We start from the raw sequence: 14,647 nt of genomic DNA on the forward strand, positions 1-14,647 counted from the left end.
GTTAAAAAAAGACGGAGTAAAACAAAATTAAAAAAAAGTACTTCAGAAAAAATTAGCGATGAAATTTTAATGATTATGTGAGATGAGATTTAACAACAAAACCAAATATTAAAAACGTGCAAAACTGAGCAAAAAAATCACCTTGTGGTTCTATAATTTTAGGCGATTTAGGCGATAATTGTTTTATTTCTCGAAGAGGTGGTAATTAATTAATTAAATTATTATTTTATTAATTAAATTAATTATTTAATTATTATTAATTAAATTATTTATTAATTAAATTATTATTTAATTATTATTTATTTATATGTATCAGGCAAGTAGTATGTAAGTCATTTCCAGCTTCTGAATCTCATAAATACATCATATTTTGACACGTTCTACGATATAAATGTATGAATGTGCTTACGGCTTATTTATATGTGACGTGAATAAATTAAACTCCTATAGGAAGAGATTCCTGCTTTCGAAAAAGAGACGTCTTTCACCCGCGAGCAATAACTAGAATCTATAGTTTCAGTAAGTAGGACAAAAATAATTTAATGGGAGACATAATATGCATTATAATGGATGTCGAAATGAATTGTAATGAATATTGTAATTTATTGTTGCGTGATGAATTTGATATAAAGCTAAATTGCATAAACTAATTTGCTTAATTTTATTTAAAATTAGCTATTATTATTACACAAATTTCTAGAAATTTCTGTGAGATTTGTATGGATAATATGAGAGCTGCATGCAGTTCGTTTCTTTATTATTTATTGTTTCATTAGATTAAAGTATATTGCATCTTTCCTGTTTTATATCAATTTATATAAACCAAAGATGTAAGTTCATGTTGTATGAAGTAAAAAAAAAAGAGAATAGTATTTTAAACTCAAAAACAAATTCGAGAGGAACAGAATCCCAACGCGTATTTTTTATTCGCTCAAAGCGTATTATTTATTTATCGTAATGTAGAAACAGTAACTGAAGCGTAGAAATGAGTATAAAAATTTCACAGCAATTTGTGCCTAAATACCTTATGATACGAGCTAACAACAGAGATCATAATGATTTACAAATAGCTTGTATTTAAAAATGATACAGGTAATGTTATAAGGTAGTTTCTCCCTCCTTTCTGCATGCGTTCATGGTATAACGGTAGCACTCTCGGCGCGTATTCGAGAGGTTCAGGTTTGAGTCCCGGCGAAGGCATTGCTCCTTTTTTTATGTCTCTTGCTTAAAAAATCCTAATGACACTACAGTGGCGCCCTAAAAGGTGGTTGGATGATGATTCTTCACCACCAGGATACGGTGATTGGGTCCTCTATTTTCTCCCTCCTTTTTGCGTGCTTTCGTGGTGTAACAGTAGCACACTCGGCGCGTATTCGAGAGGTCCAGGTTCGAATCCCGTAGAGGGCATTCCTTATTTTCCACGTTTCCAGCATCAAAAGAACCTAATGACTCTAAAATGTAACCTACAAATGTCTTGTAATGCAGTTTAATAAGGGTTATGGAATTTCCGCTGTTTAATAGGGTTTTATGCTGAATCCGATTTCGTTGCATCATTTAACTGTGGCTTGTCAATAGCTAAAGGATTTATACGTTTATTTGTTATTCCGTTTATTACGTTATTACGTTTAAATTTGAAGTTCAGATTTTGAGCGTGAAGGGGCATTTACCCCTCGCTCCCTATTTTAACTTCGCTAATTTTTCTTGTCCTTTATGCTTGATCAGATAGCCTGAGTCAGTAAAAGTAGGCGGCCAGTGCAACTCTGATTAAAAATCCAGTTATAACCACGTGCAGTGCTGATAAGGACCACGTATTTCTGAAACTCCTTCTCCTTTATTTTCTTCTTTCTAGGTATTTCTTTCTTCTGATGAGGAGGGACCTTTAGCTGCCCTCGAAATCGATTGAGTGTTTCATTATACCTACGCTAAATACAAGGTTGTTTGTACGATTTTCATTGTATCTTGTTTCGCAATTTTACCCATGTGTTAATGTGAGTATCAGCTAAATTCTTTAGAAAGTTGTTCACGAAAGCATCCTCCCATGGCACATAACCTTCGTATATTTTGCCTTAACTGAAGCTTGAAACTCTTAGATAACTTTTAACGAAGCAAATAAATACAAAAATTACTAATGTAATGTAATTCATTCATCCTTTTCGCGTATTTTATATGTAAAACTAAACTTAAGAGTTTGGAATTTTGTAAAGAAGAATGAAAAATTATAATGATATCAATAAAAGTTTTTATAATTCCTGGAAGTTGGTGATTAATATAATATAAAAAAATAGTATGAAATCAGTTTCCTAAATGAAACAGTGTGAATGGGTATAATTCGTGAAAAAAGCTGCGAAACAAGTTTATCCGACGAAACAAATTGGTAGCCTAAAGGACATGCAAAGAGTGTTTAAGAAATCTTGATATTTATTTGAAACGAATATCACAGTATGCAATTTGTATCTAATTTTTAAGTAATTTTAATAGTAGTAGTTTGTATCTGCAGCAAAAGTTTGTAACATTCCCTCATATACAGCGCAGAATTTTATTCGAAATATTTCTATTGCATGGGTTTTAAAATATTTTTGTTAAAAAAAGACTGAGTAAAACAAAATTTTAAAAAAAATAGAATCTGTAAACTTCAGAAAAAATTAGCGATGAAATTTTAATAATTATGTGAGATGAGATTTAACAACAATAACAAATATTAAAAACGTGCAAAACTGTGCAAAAAAATCACCTTGTGGTTCTATAATTTTAGGCGATTTAGGCGATAATTGTTTTATTTCTCGAAGAGGTGGTAAATAATTAATTAAATTATTATGGTAAGAGGTAGTAAAATAAATAAATTAATGCATAACACTGCATTAATTTACTTAAAAATAGCAAGGAAATATTTTTTTGGGCAGCGGTAACACTTTTGAAGGAAAGAATACCACTAAATTTTTCGTATTGACGTCTTGCGTGTTATCTCGATTATTTAAAAACTTGCAGCTTTATTTTTGACCTTTAAAAGCAAGCATGGATGAACGAGGTCATTGTGTAAAAAACATTGCCGTTTAAGCGTGTACACTACATTTTTATTCATTTGAACTTTAATTAACTCTTCTTTCTCAAAATTCTTTCAATTATTTACACAAAGCAGCTTTAGATTATAATCAACCAATTTGCTTAAATTACTTTTCCGCTAAAGAAAATATCTCATAACTTTATGCCTTGTTAAGTCCTGAATGCGTTACTAACTTGAACAAAGGCATCAGCTGACAAAGAAAAAAAGGATGCAAAAAAAGATTATGTTGACACAATCAAGAGAGACTTTTTATATATAAAAAAATCTGGCCCTCTTAAGTGATCTTAAACCTTTTCCTTATCATTTATCTTTTTATTAGTATCGGTTAAAAATACTGCCCTTTTTATGCCGCTGCACTTTCACTGAAGTTTTGACGTTAAGGACTTGTTTCTTTGAATACATTACTGTCAGTTTCCCATCTTTTTACCAGTACTAATTGCTCTTCGGTCGGTTACCCTTTAGAGAGCGAGGGCACTATATAAAGCTGAAAACGGGGTGGTGAATATTCTTATGCAAGCATGGGGGGAATACAGAATGAGATATCGTTTACTAGGGGTGGTATGAGAAGTACAATTGCGAAGAAATGAGTCCTGGAAGGTGGTTAAACCTTTTTCGTCTCTTCTACCATTATAAATCCCTACTTTCCGTTAAATACAATAAAACAATATTTAATAAAAAGTGGAAGTCTTCTTAATAGTTATAAATGTCTTTTATTTTCAATGGATTCTAGTAAATTACAGTGCTTTTAAGTAACGTGCATGAATTTGTCAAGCACTCAATTTATGTATTAATGCATGTATGTTATATATAAGTGTATATATATTCTTTATTAAATAGATCAGTAGAATTACAGCAAATGCAGGAAACTAGACCACATATGTATTAGGCAAGTAGTATGTAAGTCATTTCCAGCTTCTGAATCTCATAAATACATCATATTTTGACACGTTCTACGATATAAATGTATGCATGTGCTTACGGCTTATTTATATGTGACGTGAATAAATTTAACTCCTATAGGAAGAGATTCCTGCTTTCGAAAAAGAGACGTCGTTCACCCGCGAGCAATAACTAGAATATATAGGTTCAGTAAGTAGGACAGAAATAATTTAATGGGACACATAATATGCATCATAAGACATGTCAAAATTAATTGTAATGAATATTGTAATTTATTGTTGCGTAATGAATTTGATATAAAGCTAAATTGCATAAACTGATTTGATTAATTTTATTTAAAATTAGCTATTATTATTACACAAATTTCTAGAAAGTTCTGGGAGATTTGTATGGATAATATGCAAATAAATTAATTTATGAAAATGCCAAGTAAGTTTGTATAAATAATCTTTACTTTTACTTGGTTAGTTTTAAAATATATATGCCATGATCATTTTTTGTCAAAGTACATTTTTTTTAGTTTACAATAATGAGTTAAAACATCAGAATACGCCTTATTCATAACAAGTAAATTTACGGATCAAAAAAGTACTTGAAACATTTCTATGAAGAGAATGAATAATTTTCATCAGTGGATATACACAATTAATTTATAACTACTTTGGTCTTTAAACGACAATAAAGAAACAGAGATGGGTTCAGTAGATTTTCTTAAGTTGTACAGTGGTCAGTCTGACTAAGAAGCAGTTCGTTATGTGAAACAAAAGTCTGTTGATTAACTAATAACGATAAACTTCACTTAATATCACTGGGTATTAATCTGCCCACATTTGTGATCTGAGAAGGTAAAAGTTTTGTTCTAAAAGAAGATTCTGAATTTCCATAATATTGGATATTATAATGCCTTCATTTCTAAAACATTCTGTTATTCGCGCTCTGCATCAGATATATAAAAACCTATCAGACATCACATCGGTGCGGTCGAAGGATGAGCTGCGTTATAACTTTAATGAACTGTTAATTTATTAGATATTTAGCGATGGTTGAACCTTAAGAAGGTGTAGTGAATAAGACTCTTGAATACTGACGATTTTGGTAGTAAGTTTTTAAGCAGTTCTTCCATATACCTTACAGACACAAATTAATTAAGCTTCCTCAAGAATATCTAATGAAGATACTACTTTCAAGGAAGCATTCGTCTGCTTTTCCATATTAAATTACCTGACGGTAAATTAAAGACTTTAACGAGTTGAACCAACCAAAGCCGGTTTAAACTGTAAAAGGAGTTGAAGCAACCAAAGCCGTACTAAAAGAGGCATTAACTGGAGGGGCATTGATTTCTGTCCCTCTCATTCAATTGATTAATTACTAAAATTCCAATTCTGTAAGTCCGCGTAGCCAAACAGTTTCATTGCCTTTTTCCTGTTAGCGCAATTTCAGTCATGACACACGTCTTAAATCTAAAATTCAATTGTTATATTTCTTGCAGAAAATCGCTAAAATCTTAATTCTTGTGTAACACCAGCGATTTCCAAACTTTTTCCTTGCGTCCAGGTTTTTTAAAAGTAGGTTTTTCTTTATCTTTCCCCTTACATTTTCCTCTATAAAGTACAGTTATACATCATAAACATAAAGCAAATATTTGCTGATAAATAACTTAAATATATCAATTAGATTTCAAAAATAAAGTTTTGCAAAAAAAAAAAAAAAAATGGTTTAGTAGATTAATGTTTAATTATTTCTATATAATTATTATTTTTAATTTTGCAAAAGTAAACTAGTTTTGAGAAACAAAGCTACGGAATCTTATTGTACACAAGTTCGATTTTAATTAATGGGATGGCTGCCCTTGATACACTAGTGCAATTTTTTTTCAAAGTTTGGCGTAAAATTGCAATAATTAATAAATAACCTCGTTCTGAAATATTCAGCGTGTTTCTCCTCCCCCATTCTAGTTTTGCTTTCTTCGTTCTTTTTTTTTTTTTTTTTTTTTTTTATTGTGTTTCCTTGTGTTCTTGGGTTTCACTTTTTATAGAGCACTTACTGCATAAAAATGAGTATATTAAAAAAAGTTATTGATTTTTAAAATATATTAAACAATTTTAACGCTTTTTTCTCCTTTATTTATTTCCTACTAAAGGACAAAGCTTTATATCAGTTAACGATTATCAGTCTTCTTAATACATTTTTTTCATTATCAATGGGATCTTGATTATGCTGATTAATTGCGGATGCATGTTCGGTTATCGACCCCAGTCGACTCCTTGATCACAACAGACCGCCTCTGAAATTTGATTGACCCCCATGGGAGCATTACCGACCCCCTGGGGAACTCCTGATGTGTACTTATTTTTTCACACAATATTTACTTTGTATTATATAAGCAAGTAAACACGTGTATGAGCTATTTATTTTTTCACACAAGATTTACTTCGTATTATATAAGCAAGTAAGCACGTATATAAGCAATACTATAACAGAAAAGATCGCAAAGGCTAATGACTAAAAGTGTCAAGTTTTTTACATTTTTCATGGATCAAAATCGGAAGAAACCAAGAATGCTAAAAATTCAAAAAAACTTTTCAATAATTTTGAAAAGTATTCTTAAAGAATTATGCTTATTTTATTGAAAAGTTGTACTGAATAAGAATGGATAAGTTCAAACTTGGCGTTTACATTTATGTAATCATGAATTTATAATGAATCAGCATATGAGAAAGCCATCTGGTTTATTTTTGTCAAACAGATTTGAAGCCTCTAATTTTAATGACGTAAGGCACTCTACCTCTGTAATGCTAAAAGAGAATCTTCGAATAGAAAAAGGTTAGAGTTTTAAGAGTTAAAATTATGAATTATATTACTATATTTTCATGTATATGGTAATGTAACTCTTTAATTTTTGAACCTATGTAACCTTTACATTTTAGGAGATAATCCCTTTTACGTTCAAAGCAGGGAATTTATCGTCTGGAATCCTGCCGTCAACACCTTTAATTAGTGGAGCCAATTTCTGTCTATGAAAAGCCGCTGATAATAACTAGATTGTTGCTTGGAAATGGTCATTGAAAGTTCCAGATGTTTTGGCTATTTTTTTATTCAAAAGCATTTAGCGGCTTTTCCTTATCAAACAATAATACCAATGCGATATTAAACCATCTGTGGGAGAAGATCTTAGAAAGTGAATGAAAGTAACTCGAAGCTTTTCTTTCTTTAAATACTGAGCTATTACATAACACAACTTTCTCGGTTTTTCATCATATCTCCCGGTTCTTTGCCCACCAGCGACTTAGCAGTAAAGGCGATGACCACTGATAGTTCGACCCGGATTCGAATCTCGCTAACGGGCCGACTGCATGGGCGTTTTCGTAGTTTCCTCATGTATAATGTGCTATTAATCAATTTCCCTTAGAAAGTTCTCCATCCCTGCTCTTAAACAAATGGCCAATGAGTGCTTTGCGATCACTAAATAAATCAAACCAAATTCCCGGTCTTCCGGTAAATCACCAAATCTTTTTTTAAAATTTTTAGCTTTGACTAAGGAGAATGTTTCCGTGGAATAAAAGGAATTTATTGTATTGCTAAAACTTAAACTGACAAAATTGCTTAACCCCACCCTTTCTCCCGAGCATAATTTTTCTTGTTAAACTGTATTTGATCTAAATTATCTTAATCTGCTGAGACAATCTGCAGAGATTTTTATAAAGATTCTACCGATGTTAATGAGTTCATATTTGTATTTAATTTTTGTTTTATGAAAAATGGTATATTACTGATGTTATCCAAGCAATAGTATGGACGTTAACTTTTATTTTTATCCTTTAGAAGTGCTTTAATAAATAAAAACTGTTCTTCTCTACTGGGGATTTTCTCAATGTAAAAGTGTAAGAAACGTAAAGAATAAAATTAGCCAAAGGACATAAAATTTAGAATATTAGAATTTAGATAAATTTAGAAAATCTTATATTTAATTTAGAATTGAAATTTAGAATGTTTAGAATATCTCATTAAATTTTAATGTATTTTACATCCGACTCATATAATACATAGTTCAATATAAGTAATCATACCTTATAAAGTGATACTAGAGTTCTTTTAAAATGGCGTCGCCAGGAAATACGAAATCCTGTCCGAAACTCTTTTTCTTTTTTTTTCCTGGATATCTCCCGATTTTCCATATTTTAAGGTTGACAGTTATGCAGTACACTTTCATTACAAGATTCTTAGGATGATGCCCGGTTACTGATGATACTTACGTTTCATTTCAATCGCCTTTTAAAATGCTTCGTTTTCATTAGATTTTATTTGCCTAAACTTGAAATCGCTATTTGTCATGTAATACTCGTACATAGGTACAGGTTGGTTATAAAAAAACTCCCGCGATATTTGAATCTCCAGAGGCCTATTTGCTTAACCAATCGAAATGAGTGTGTGTGTATGTGTGTATTTAATTAAGGCAAAGCACACTAGGGCTATCTGCCTAAGGGGAGGGATGCCTTCGTGGAGGACTTTCTAAGGGAAACTGGCTCGTATACACGCTACACGTGGGTAAAAACCACGCAAACACCCATGCAGCCAGCCCGTTCGCGGGATTCGAACCTCGGACCGAACTACAGTGTTCAGCGACTTTACCGCTCGGCCGCTGGTGGGCCTCCAATCGAAATGAAATTTCAGATATTGTTATTTGAATGTATGCGCTCGAGATTGTGATGATTTAAAATTATAAAGGGTACTTACGAATAAAATGAAAAAAAAATCATTCCTTAAGATTTTAAGAGATGCTTAGGTTATATTTGAATAAACCGTAAAAAACAATTAAGAATAATTTGATAAAGCACTTCCTTAGACGAGCTAAATGTTGACCTTTTTTAAGGATTTGGAATACAAAAGTCAGAGAGAAGAGATACGATAATGCTATACTTATCAAGGGACCCCAGAGACTTAAAATAGTAGCATAATTAAATAACATAGGAAAATATAGCTCAGAAACACGTCAGCAAAGCACAATTATGGCGAACAGATCTGTAAAGTGCAGTTCTCAATATCAGAACCAGGTGAGAATTTTCGCAGAGATACGAAAACTTTTGAGGGCTGTTTTTATATGTGTGATTACATTGATTTGTTAACTAAATTATGATCATTGATTATGTGTATATTCCTTCATTGTTTTATATTTTTTCTCAAGACTAATCCTATCATCCCCCCTTTTTTTAAGAGCCTGCTCTAGATTACCAAAATAATAATAATAATAATAATAATAATAATAATAATAAATAAAATTAAAAATAAATAAATTTTAATAAAGAACTGAATTTGCAATAATACGACTTTCCAAGAAAATTACAATGAAATGAATGATGGATGAAAACGAAATCGTTTTGCTCCTTTCATCAATATTTTGATGACAAACCAGAAGTTATGGCAAACCAGATTTAGACCAGTAAGAAGCCCGAGTTTATATCTTCTAAACATATTTTGGCAGCTTTGAGCTTAGGAACGCTTTTTTTTGGGGGGGGAACTGTTATTCTTGAGATAATTGTTGTAGGTAAGGGCCTTAGAATACTAAAAAGAATCCATGGTTTTGTCCACGGCCTTGGATCAACTTCAGTCCAATGTAACGCATACATATCCATAACACGTATTATTTGTTGTTATGGTATTATAGTTTTGTTGCTGATCCGATATCCAAACTATTAACAACCTTATGAGTAATCATAAGTGGGCCAAAAATGCTCTACTTCTTGTCCACGATTTAAACATCGGTGATTAAAAAATTGCCTTTTGCAGTTTTATTCCATTTCTGATGCGCGTATGGATGGATAGCTGACCCATACATTAATTTCCAGCTTGTGTTATAGGAAACACTTCGAAACAGCAAACCCGAGGCTTGTAGCATTCTTACCTTCTTCCCCCATTCCAAACATGTCGAGGGTTTCGACAAGTATCTATATCCAATTACAAGTATCTATACCCAATATATGCACTTAAGTCCATTAGATCTAAACCATCCTTCGTTCAGCTAGCGTATTTTATATATATGTATGTCTGAACTGCTTCATACATTGCCGGTAATAAATATGTATTACCGGCAATGTATAGAATATCTAGGTTTTTTATAGAATGCCAAAAACTGGCCGGCAATGTATAGAACGATTCATATCTCAAATATTTCCTAAACATTCTATAAATGACAAACCACCTAAGTTTGAAATACATCTCTGATTCGTTCGAATATCTATCCATTTAAGACGTTTATACATAATCCATCTATTTAACACATTCATTCCATAATTACGTATATTTTCATGCATTGTTTTCTTTAATAAGAAAGGTACAAGTTTTGCTTTGTATAACTTTCATTTTTCTGTACGAATTTTGAATAAAAGGTTTTAATGGCCTTTCTTCATATTTTTTCAAAATAGCATTTGTATTTTTGATGAATGCAGTTCTTTTAAATAATAGCCTTATCATGACATTTTTTTTCATAATTTACCTCAACAGTATTTGTCATTTTATAGAATGCCTAGGTATTATATACAATGACTAAATAAATTATATAATAATTCTCCTATTTCATACTTTGCCTAAAAATGCCAGGCATTCTATAAAATGCCTAGCTAGTCTATAGAATGCCGACGTTTCATACATTCATAATTTGAAACATGCATAATTTGAAAATGCATAATTTGTAACATGCATAATTTGAAATCATGCTTTAAACTTATCTTAACTTTTCATAAACATGTGAAAACGAATAAACAATGGTAAGTGATAATAGAATATACAGCTGTATCCATATCTATCTATCTATTTAGATCATCAGTGGATTTCAAATTGTTTTGCTCTATTCATTCCTTTCAGATGTGTAACGTGTATACGAGCCAGTTTCCCTTAGAAAGTCCTCCATGAAAGACATCCCTCCCTTTAGGCAGATAGCCCTCGTGTGCTTTGCCATAACTGAATATTCCATTCCTTTCAGCATTGCTAGAAGGCCATACCCCCTCCTTTCTAGAACTCGAAAACTACTTACATTAATTTATTTTAGATTATTTTAACGTGTTTCATAAATTAAACAAAAAAGTATAAAAAGTGTTAATACCAAAACTTGAACTAAAGTATCCTTTTTATATTCATAAATTAAATATTTAACAGCTGAATAAAATTCTGACACCGCATTCCCCCCTGAAATGCCCTTCCAGGGGAAATTTCCCCCTGGTTGAAAGCCGCTGATCTAAAAAAGTAGATAGATAGGTATACGCACGTAATTAAGAATCTGTAAAAATTTTCAGTTTTTTTTTTTTACAATATAAATCTATAATGAAATTATTATCGTATTTCTATAACTCTACCTTATGTTCTAAGTTTCATTACGCATTAAATTTAGTTTTCATTTCATCATGGCTACTTGTATTAAACATTCGTATGCAGTTTTTATCGAGTTTCCTGAGCGCGGGAAAGAGTGGGCGAACAATATGTTCGTGAGGCGGTCGCGGAGAAAAAGGATTACCGAAAGAAGAAAGAAGACGGAATGAAATCTTCCGATTTGTGGCTGCCACTTCTCGGAAGCCGTAGCCTCTGACTCCATTAGCTGTCTCTCCCAATGCCATCAGTTTTTGTCCTTTTCTGTTTTGTGCGCAATGTCCACCAGAATGGATGGGGATCATTTAAACGTATCTGTTACTTGTACTCAGAAAAGGCAGAAATGGTCTTGCTTTATCATTACCGACTTCTGCTGTAAGGTATAATAGAGATTACGGCTATAATAAATTGATTGTACAGTTATATAGCTTTACGCATTATTATTTGTATGCTTTCATTAATTGTTACTTTTGCAGTCAATTAAAGTAGATAATGGAGAAAAACTATAAAGTTATTAAGAAAGTTAACTAGCAATTAGAGATGAGATTAAGTTATACATGTATTATTTAAAAGCATTCCAGCAAACTTTAAAAATGCAAAATATTTTATTTTTTGCGATGGGTATGTGAGACTGTATAATATGTTGTAAACAGGAATGTGGTTCCAATATCGTAATCGTTATTTCAAAGGGTGCATTTTAGTGCTATCAGACATAAATTTTATTTTCAACGAAAGCATGCTTTTCAAAGCCAAATTGCTCAACAGCGGACGAGTAAATAAATCAGCTGAACACACTAGTGCTTCGCGGCAGCTCAAATCCCGGCTAAATGGTCTGTGCTGCTCTGGCTTTTTTCCAATGGGTAGTGTGAATAATAGCTCGTTTCTTTAAAAAGTCCTCCACTAAGGCATTCCTATCGTAAGCCGATATCTCTCACATGCTTTGCCATACTCGACTAAACGAGAAAACAAACATCAGAACCAAGCTACCAAATGCCTGATTTAAAAAAAAAAAAAAAAAAAAAAAAAAAAAAAAAAAAAATATTCTTTTGAGGCAGCTGAAAATCTGTTTTTCTAGTTTATCTCCATTTTCGAACTTTAAAAAAGGGACATTCTGTGAAATTACGTAGCAACATCAAATCATGTTGTCAGGGTCGAGTCATATGGATTTCATCTATAAGCAGAAATAATCCGAAACGAGCAGCTGGTTTGAGTATGTCAGTTTGAACAAGTCGAAGGCATAGAGATGTTCTTCGGATTATTTCTGCTCAAATCCCAACTAAAAGCAAGGCATCCTGACTTCAAATACAAGTTTTTTATACAGCGTTTTTTTCTGTAAGTTTGGAAAATTTCTCAGTATTAATTGATTTTTTAGATTCAGTATTCAGAATTTAACAAGCTGCAACACAATTTAACTGCTAGACCTGAGACTGGTAGCAGAATTTATGTTTCCGAGGAAAGAGAAGAAAAATAATTGTATTTAGTAACTCGTATAAAACTTAATATTCATTGCACCAGCAATTCTCCGTTTTTAAGACATATGAAGTTTTTAGTCTCGCACAGAATTTAGTCTGTTTAAGGAAGAAGGAAATTGGCATTAATTTAAATTTTTCTTTTCTCTTAGTTTCATTAAAATTTTTAGCTTTCAAACTTCTTTAACATTTGTCTCTATTTTATAATCAAATTATCATACATTAATATATATTATCATATCGTATATATCAATCAAATTATCCTCTTTTCGGAGTAGGCTCTGGCAACCGTTGTTCCAAGTAATATGGACAAGACAACAACAATAACAATAAAATTATCATATCATATATTTATTATATATCAAAAAAGAAAAGTTTTAAAATTAAAATATATTTAATATGTGATTCGTACAATGGTTTTAAATGTTCGTAAAACAAGCAGCTCTTAAGGTGAGCAGATCTTTCTGTTTGGTTCTTGTATAGAGTGTTATGAGAGAAAATCGTATCAGCTTTCTTGCATTTAGTTTAGAAGCTGATATAAGAAAAAGGACATTTTCTGAAAATTATATTTAACTAATATACTTGGAACCATACTTGTAAAAAATCAAAGCAAAGGGCAAAACTAACCTTCTAATTCTTACATCTTCTGCTTATAAGATTTAAAATTGTTAGCTATTCATATGTGACATTTCTTTAACATTCCTATGAGAAATACACTTCCTTAATTTGCCAAAAGCTTTTTCTTTCCTTCATGACTCATTAACGTAATGTTCCGCTTCCAGAAATGTCTATGTAAAGTAACATTTACTTGCTTGCATTCTGTTGTTTTTTGACCGACATTTTTCCGTGTTAAAACGAAACTTGAATTATAAAAGAAATAATTTAACCCTTTGACTACGAATTAAAAAACATTACCTCGTTTTCTAGTCAAGTGAACAAAATATGTCATAAATAAGGTAAATTTAACATTTGAGATTTTTTTGAAAAACTGTTTTCAAGCCAAAGGTTTGGACACATATGTCCCAGCCGTAATTAAAGGTGGGATACATATGCCCCACACGTAACGATCGACTTACTATAAGCACACCTATTATTCGGGAAAACGTTTTTATATGAAATAGATTTTTCATCGTATGGCACAGGGTAAAGCATTCTTTGCATAAGCTAACATTACACATTGGGAAGCTCATATTTGTTCTTTACTCTGTGTTCATTTGTTCTTTACTCTGTGTTCATTTGTTCTTTACTCTGTGTTCATTTGTTCTTTACTCTGTGTTCATTTGTTCTTTACTCTGTGTTCATTTGTTCTTTACTCTGTGTTCATTTGTTCTTTACTCTGCGTCTTGATTTTCCAGCTATTGAAAGATGATCCCCAACACTGAAGAGGTTCTAAGTTCTTTCTAACCCAGCAGAAATTTTGTAATATTTGGTGAGGTATATAAAAAATATGAAATTAATCCCAAAATTCTTTTTATATCAGTTTCTGCAAAATTATCATTTATTTCCTTATAATTGATATTTTCTAGGCCTCGTTTTCATGCTATCGAAAAATTAAAGAAGTTAATTATTTTCTCATAACATTTACAAACCATTTTTGTTTTCCGAGGTACAGAAAAGTTAAAGAAGTCAAGTTTGACTAGCTCAGTGAGCTTCGTTCTTAAATAACTTTTTACGCATTTTAATGAAAATGAAAACGGTATTCCCAGTGCCACCTGCCACTCTGCGGTTAGTCAGCGTACATTGCTTACCATTTATAACTGTACCATTATAACCATTTATAACTGTACCATTATAACCATTTATAACTGTATATGTTAAAAAGGGCCCACTAGTGGGCGAGTAATAAAGTCGCTGAGCATTC

General features: G+C 31.6%; 1 protein-coding gene across 1 annotated transcript in view; it reads left to right on the top strand.

The window, feature by feature from the left end:
- Window positions 1-14,647, top strand: part of LOC118181101 (uncharacterized) — a 293,578-nt gene that overhangs the window by 22,953 nt on the left and 255,978 nt on the right. The gene's annotated exons all lie outside the window — the stretch shown is intronic.

This window comes from Stegodyphus dumicola, chromosome X2 (genome assembly GCF_044657685.1).
Source record: "Stegodyphus dumicola isolate Sdum_Otavi_A_Nest chromosome X2, ASM4465768v1".
Taxonomy (NCBI): domain Eukaryota; kingdom Metazoa; phylum Arthropoda; class Arachnida; order Araneae; family Eresidae; genus Stegodyphus; species Stegodyphus dumicola.